Below are 7,500 nucleotides of genomic sequence, written 5' to 3'. Positions count from 1 at the left end.
AAGGAGTTTAGTGAGGAGAATATTGTGTTCTGGCAGGCCTGTGAGTTCTTCAGCCACGTCCCTGAGAACGACAAGAAACAGGTCAGAGGAGAACATTCTATTCTACTTAGTTATTTTATATTATTTGACCTGCATCAATGCGCATCAATTAACATTTCTGTAAGTGTGCCGGATTGAAATTGCAAACTGTGCATTTTAATGCATGTTACTTTAAAAAGGTATTGTATTGTATGTCAGTGGAACACGAGATGGTTCATAAGGTGCTTTTTAGAAACGTAAAGGGTTCTTTGGCTGTCCCCAGAGGATGACTATTTTTTGGTTCCAAGTAGGTCCCTTAAAGGGTTAAACCTGGAACCAAAAAGGGTTCTACCTGGATCCAAAAGGGTTCTCCTATGGGGACAGCCGAAAACCCATTTTGGAAGCCTTTTTTCTAAGAGTGTAGAAGCTTGTGATGAGACAGTGTTTGAGATTATGACAGTGAATATGGAATGGGACTGTTGTAACTGACTGCAATATGAAGAGCCCTTAAAGTTGATGTATATCTCCCTTTATCCTATCTTCCCTCATCCTCTCTCTCCCCCCTCCCGCCTCTCCGTCCCCCCTCCCGCCTCTCCCTCATTCCTCTCCCTCCCCCCCTCACATCCTCCTCTCCCTCCCCCCTCCCTCCCCCTCCCGCCTCTCCCTCATCCTCCCTCCTCCTCTCCCTCCCTTCCTCCCCCTCCCTCCTTCCTCTCCATCCCCCACTCCCCTCTCCCTCCTCCCTCTTCCTTCTCCCCCAACCCCCGCCCCCTCCTCCTCCAGTTATCCCCAGAGCTAGAGAGATCTATAACAGTTATTTGTCCAGTAAGGCCACTACACCGGTCAACATTGACAGTCAGGCCCAGCTGGCAGACGATATACTCAACGCTCCCAGACCGGACATGTTTAAGGAACAACAACTACAGGTAGGAACAACACACACACACACACACACACACACACTCAGTGTCCCAACCAGATAAAACTGAAAACCGTCATGTAGATTCTAGCAGTAGTCTCCGATGCTAGCCTCAGCATATAGTTTCCTACCCATTCTCACTAGCATTAGCGTTAGCGCTAAGAGAGTGAATGTATTTATCCATAGGGTTAATAGAGATGAAAAGATGTTAGCAGCAGCAGCATCAGGCACCACCTGACCTGGGCCTTTTATTCATAAAGAGTACTGATCTAGGATCGGGTCGTCGTCCCCCCTGTCCATGTAATCTGATTCATCGTGATCTAAAGGACCCAACTGATCCTGGAGCAGTCCTACTCTGAGGAGTGTTTGTGAATACAGGCCCCCGAAGAGATGAGATGGTTAGGACACTGATAACAGCAGTCACCAGACAGCTAAACTAGAACCACCAGAGGTACAATTCACACAGAACACATCGACACACACACACACACACACACACACACACACACACACACACACACACACACACACACACACACACAGACAGATTGAAGACACACACACACACACACACATACACACACTCACAGGCTTGTTTAACAACAGTCCCACGTGTGGGTTGTCCTCCAGTCATGCGTTCACTCCAGGGATCAGACGGAGACGTTAACTATGGTACGTCTGTCTGTCTGAGCTATCTAACATTATCTTTGGGGTAACGATAATGTTTCAGTGGCATAAAGATGTTAGAATTCAGATGTGACGTCATCGTTTTTAGCACTATCGATAGAGTCACACTCTACCTCAACATGGGTTCAATGGCCCAATAAATCAGCACAATCCACTTTGTCGTTTTTTTTTCTCCTAATTGCTGCCGTTTTGAGGCTAGAGTTGGGATAATGTATACTGTGGTAATGACGACACAGAAAATAGTAACCGAGAAGTTACATTACAGAGAACCTAACCAAACCAGGAAGTTGTGGCATCTTTTATGCTCCTCCGCTGTTCAGTCGATTTTAAAGTGAATTCCGAATTCAGTTCATGAGTTGGAAAAAAATATCCTCGCTCATAGGTCTGCATGTGTAGTTTTCGTCAAATCTTCCATTGACGTTGTTGACAAGTTAGGATTCCAGCCATAGAAAATAATGACAAATTCTCTATTTGATGAAATTGGAGTCGACCCCCCCTAACCCCAGTGTCTCCTGTAGTGGTAGGACATGGCTGTCTGCTAGCTAGCTAGGCTAGTTGGAGAAAAGGTACCGTCTGCTAGCTAGCTAGGCTAGTTGGAGAAAAGGTACCGTCTGCTAGCTAGCTAAGCTAGTTGGAGAAAAGGTACTGTGTTAGTTAGCTGATGTCATTTCTACAGGTTGATGTTATGTTAACCCCCGACGCTCTCTCTACCTTTCTCCTCCTCTCTCTACCTTTCTCTCCTCGCCTTCCCTCGCTCCCCCCTCCCCTCCCCCTCCCTCGCTCCCCCTCCCCTCCCCCCAGATCTTCAACCTGATGAAGTTTGACAGCTATACTCGTTTCCTGAAGTCCCTCCTGTATCAGGAATGTATGTTAGCGGAGGTGGAGGGAGGCCTCTACCGAGACCCCTGCCATATACCCAGCTCTCCTACCTCCAAACACAGCACCGGGTCAGATAGATCCACACCCAAGAAGGTAACACACACACACACACACACACACACACACACACACAGACACACACACACACACACACACACACACACACACACACACACATACACACACACACACACACAGACACACACACACACACACACACATACACACACACACACACACATACACACACACACACACACACACACACACACACACACACAGCACACACACACACACACACACACACACATACACACACACACACACACACACACACACACACACACACACACACACACACACACACACACACACACATACTTACACACACACACAGACACACACACACACACACACACACACACATACACACACACACACACACACAGACACACACACACACACACACACACACATACTTACACACATACCACACACACACACACACCACACACACACACACACACACACACATACCACACACACACACACACACACACACATACACAACACACACACACACACACACACACACACACACACACACACACACACACACACACACACACACACACACACACACACACTGCCACACACACACACACACACAGACCACACACACACACACACATACACACACACACACACACACACACACACACACACACACACACACACACACACACACACACACACACACACACACACACACACACTTACACACACACACACACACACACACACACACACACACACACACACACACATACACACACACACACACACACACAACACACACACACACACACACACACACACAACACACACACACACACACACACACACACACCACACACACATATAGGACCCTCAGTGGTAGTAACCTCTGCTGTCTACTATTAAAGCATCAGTTCCCATCAGATACAGGACACATTGTATAAAACCAGTAGAGTCTGGAGAGCAAAGTTGTTTAGACTTAACTGTCTGTGGAATATCCAATAAAAATGTCATGTTAATGGTTCTATGATTAAACCCTTTATAAAAGGAGAATGGAAAATCGTGGAGAAAAAAAACAGGCGTGCTTTTGAATTCAAACTTTTAGTTTTGACAATGTAAGTTCAGAACCAGTTGCTCTCATACCAGTCACATGTTGTTTGTGGAAATCTATCCATCTAGTTATCAATCAATCCATCCACCCCATCCATCTATTTATCAATCCACTCATCCATCCATCCATCCATCAATCCAACCATCCACCCACCCATCTGCACTGTTTCTTTTTTCAGGAGGACAAGAAGACTAAGTCGGGCCGTTCTCTGAACGAGGACAGAGAGAGGGATGAGTGCGGAGGTGATAAGAAGAAAGGGAATGTTCTTTTCCTGGTCACGGAACCGGAGCTTCGGGAAAGGACCCAAGAAACGGGATCTGGCTGACATCAACTACAGTGAGTGGTTCAAGAAAAGACTTTGACGTTTTCTGAAATTTGGTCATGTGATTCTGTGTTTGGGACCTGGAGTTAGTGAGCGAGTGGTCTGGGAAAATGGGAATGGTTGGACGTTTTTTGGGGGATTTTAAAAACAGTTGGTGGAGTAGTAAAGACAATGTCTGAGGTACACTACATATACAGCAGTATGTGGACACCCCTTCAAATGAGTGGATTCGGCTATTTCAGGTGTATCAAATCAAGCACACAGCCATGCAATCTCCATAGACAAACATTGGCAGTAGAATAGCCTTGCCGAAGAGCTCAGTGACTTTCAACGTGGCACCGTCAAAGGATGCCACCTTTCAGTTTGTCAAATTTCTGCCCTGCTAGAGCTGCCCCGGTCAACTGTTAGTGCTGTTATTGTGAAGTGGAAACGTCCCACGAGCAACAACGGCTCAGCCGCGAAGTGGTAGCTCACAAGCCCACAGAACGGGACTTCTGAGTGCTGAAGCGCCGAGAGCGCGCAACACTCACTAATGAGTTCCAAACTGCCTCTGAAGCAACATCAGCACAATAACTGTTCGTCAGGAGCTTCATGAAATGGGTTTCCATGGCCGAGCAGCCGCACACAAGCCTAAGATCACCATGCGCAATTCCAAGTGTCGGCTGGAGTGGTGTAAAGCTGCGCCGCCATTGCACTCTGGAGCAGTGGAAACGCGCGTTCTCTGAAGTGATTAATCACGCTTCACCATTTGGCAGTCCGACAGACTAATCTGTGTTTGGTGGATGCCAGGATAATGCTACCTGCCCAAATGCATAGTGCCAACTGTAAAGTTTGGTGGAGGAAGAATAATGGTGTGGGGCTGTTTTTCATGGTTCGGGCTAGGCTCCTTAGTTCCAGTGAAGGGAAATCTTAACGCTACAGCATGCAATTACATTCTAGACGATTCTGTGCTTCCAACTTTGTGGCAACAGTTTGGGGAAGGCCCTTTCCTGTTTCAGCATGACAATGCCCCCGTGCACAAAGCGAGGTCCATACAGAAATGGTTTGTTGAGATCGGTGTGGAAGAACTTGACTGGCCTGCACAGAGCCCTGACCTCAACCCCATCGAACACCTTTGGGATGAATTGGAACGCCGACTGCGAGCCAGCCTAATCGTCCAACATCAGTGCCCGACCTCACTAATGCTCTTGTGGCTGAATGGAAGCAAGTCCCCACAGCAATGTTCCAACATCTAGTGGAAAGCCTTCCCAGAAGAGTGGAGGCTGTTATAGCAGCAAAGGGGGGATCAACTCCATATTAATGTCCATGATTTTGGAACGAGATGTTCGACGAGCAGGTGTCCACATACTTTTGGTCATAAAGTGTAGTGTTCATAAACTTTGCATCTTCTCTTAAAGTAGGTGCAAATTTAGACGTATTTACATATATCCTTGATCTACAGTGCTTTCAGAAAGTATTCACACCCCTTGACTTTTTGGGATCAAAATCAATTTAATTGTCTTTTATTTTTTTATTTTTTTTATCCCCACAAAATACTTTAATGTCAAAGTGGAAGAAAATAATCTTAATTTTTAAAAAGATGAATGAAAAATAAAAACAAATATCTTGATTAGATAAGTATTCAACCCCCTGTGTCAATACATGTTAGAATCACATTTGGCAGCGATTACAGCTGTGAGTCTCTCTGGGTAAGTCTCTAAGAGCTTTGCACACCTGGATTGTACAATATTAGCCCATTATTAGTATTTAAATTCTTCAAGCTCTGTCAAGTTGGTTGTTCGTCATTGCTAGACCGACATTTTCAAGTCTTGCCATAGATTTCTCAAGTAGATTTAAGTCAACACTGTCACTAGGCAACTCAGGAACATTCAATGTTGTCTTGGTAACCAACTTACGTTATTGTCCTGTTGAAAGGTGAATTTGTCTCCGGTGTTGGAAAGCAGACTGAACCAGGTTTTCTTCTAGGATTCTGCCTGTGCTCAGCTCTATTCTGTATCTTTTTATCCTAAAAACTCCTTAGTCCTTGCCGATGACAAGCATACCCATAACATGATGCAGCCACGACCATGCTTGAAAATACGAAGAGTGTTTCTCAGTGATGTGTTGTGTTGGATCATAACGCTTTGTATTACTTTAGTGCCTTGTTGCAAACAAGGATGCACGTTCTGTACAGAGTTCCTTCTTTTTCACTCTGTCATTTAGGTTAGTACTGTGGAGTAACTACGATGTTGTTGACACATCCCCCATTTTCTCCTATCACAGCCATTAGCTGTTAATCTGTAATTGTTTTTAATTCACCATTGGCCTCATGGTGAAATCCCTGAGGGGTTTCCTTCCTCTCCGGCAACTGAGTTAGGAAGGACGCCTGTATCTTTGTAGTGACTGGGTGTATTGACACACCATCCAAAGTGTAATGAATAACTTCACCATGCTCAAAGGGATATTCAATGTCAGCTTTTTTTTTTACCCATCTAACAATAGGTGCCCTTCTTTGCGAGGCATTGGAAAACCTCCATGGTCTTTGTGGTTGAATCTGTGCTTGAAATTCACTACTCGACTGAGGGACCTTACAGATAATTGTATGTGTGGGGTACAGAGATGAGGTAGTCATTCAAAAATCATGTTAAACACTATTATTGCACACAGAGTGAGTCCGTGCAACTTATTATGTGACTTGTTAAGCACATTTTTACTCCTGAGTGTATTTAGGCCTGCCATAACAAAGGGGTTGAATACTTATTGACTCAAGACATTTCAGCTTTTCATTTTTTAAAATTAATTAGCAAACATTTCTACAAAAAACGTAATTCCACGTGGAGTATTGTGTGTAGGCCAGTAACAAGAAATCTCAACTGAATCCATTTGAAATTCAGGCTGTAACGCAACAAAATGTGGAGAAAAAAAAAAGGTCAAGGGGGTGTGGATCCTTCCTGAAGGCCCCCTGTAGGCTGAACAGTGTTAGAACTTGGAACCTTCTGACATACTGAGGGTTTGTTTACAGTTGTCTTTTTTCCAACTGTGTTTTGGCAGCTTTCGGTAACGTTGGTGAAATGATGTGTGTGTGTTTTCCTGGTAGACTTCTCGGGCAGTAACGGGCGTCGGGCATCACAAGGCTCTCTGTCATCCGGAAACAGCCTGGAACTGGGAATGTCCGGATCTGGGAAGAACGAGGTCAGTATACGCACCTGCAGTAACGTGTGTGTGTGTGTGTCTTGGTGTGTGTGTGTGTCTTGGTGTGTGTGTGTGTGTGTGTGTGTCTTGGTGTGTGTGTGTGTGTGTGTGTGTGTGTCTTGGTGTGTGTGTGTGTCTTGGTGTGTGTGTGTGTGTGTGTCTTGGTGTGTGTGTGTGTGTCTTGGTGTGTGTGTGTGTCTTGGTGTGTGTGTGTGTGTGTGTGTGTGTGTGTGTCTTGGTGTGTGTGTGTGTGTGTGTGTGTCTTGGTGTGTGTGTGTGTCTTGGTGTGTGTGTGTGTGTGTGTCTTGGTGTGTGTGTGTGTGTCTTGGTGTGTGT

At 45.4% G+C, this 7,500-nt stretch overlaps 1 pseudogene; it reads left to right on the top strand.

Annotated features, from left to right (window-relative positions):
- LOC123481017 overlaps nt 1–7,500 on the top strand; it is a 118,471-nt pseudogene that overhangs the window by 101,675 nt on the left and 9,296 nt on the right.

Source organism: Coregonus clupeaformis, chromosome 7 (genome assembly GCF_020615455.1).
Source record: "Coregonus clupeaformis isolate EN_2021a chromosome 7, ASM2061545v1, whole genome shotgun sequence".
Lineage (NCBI taxonomy): Eukaryota > Metazoa > Chordata > Actinopteri > Salmoniformes > Salmonidae > Coregonus > Coregonus clupeaformis.
This window is presented reverse-complemented; position numbering and strand designations above follow the sequence as displayed.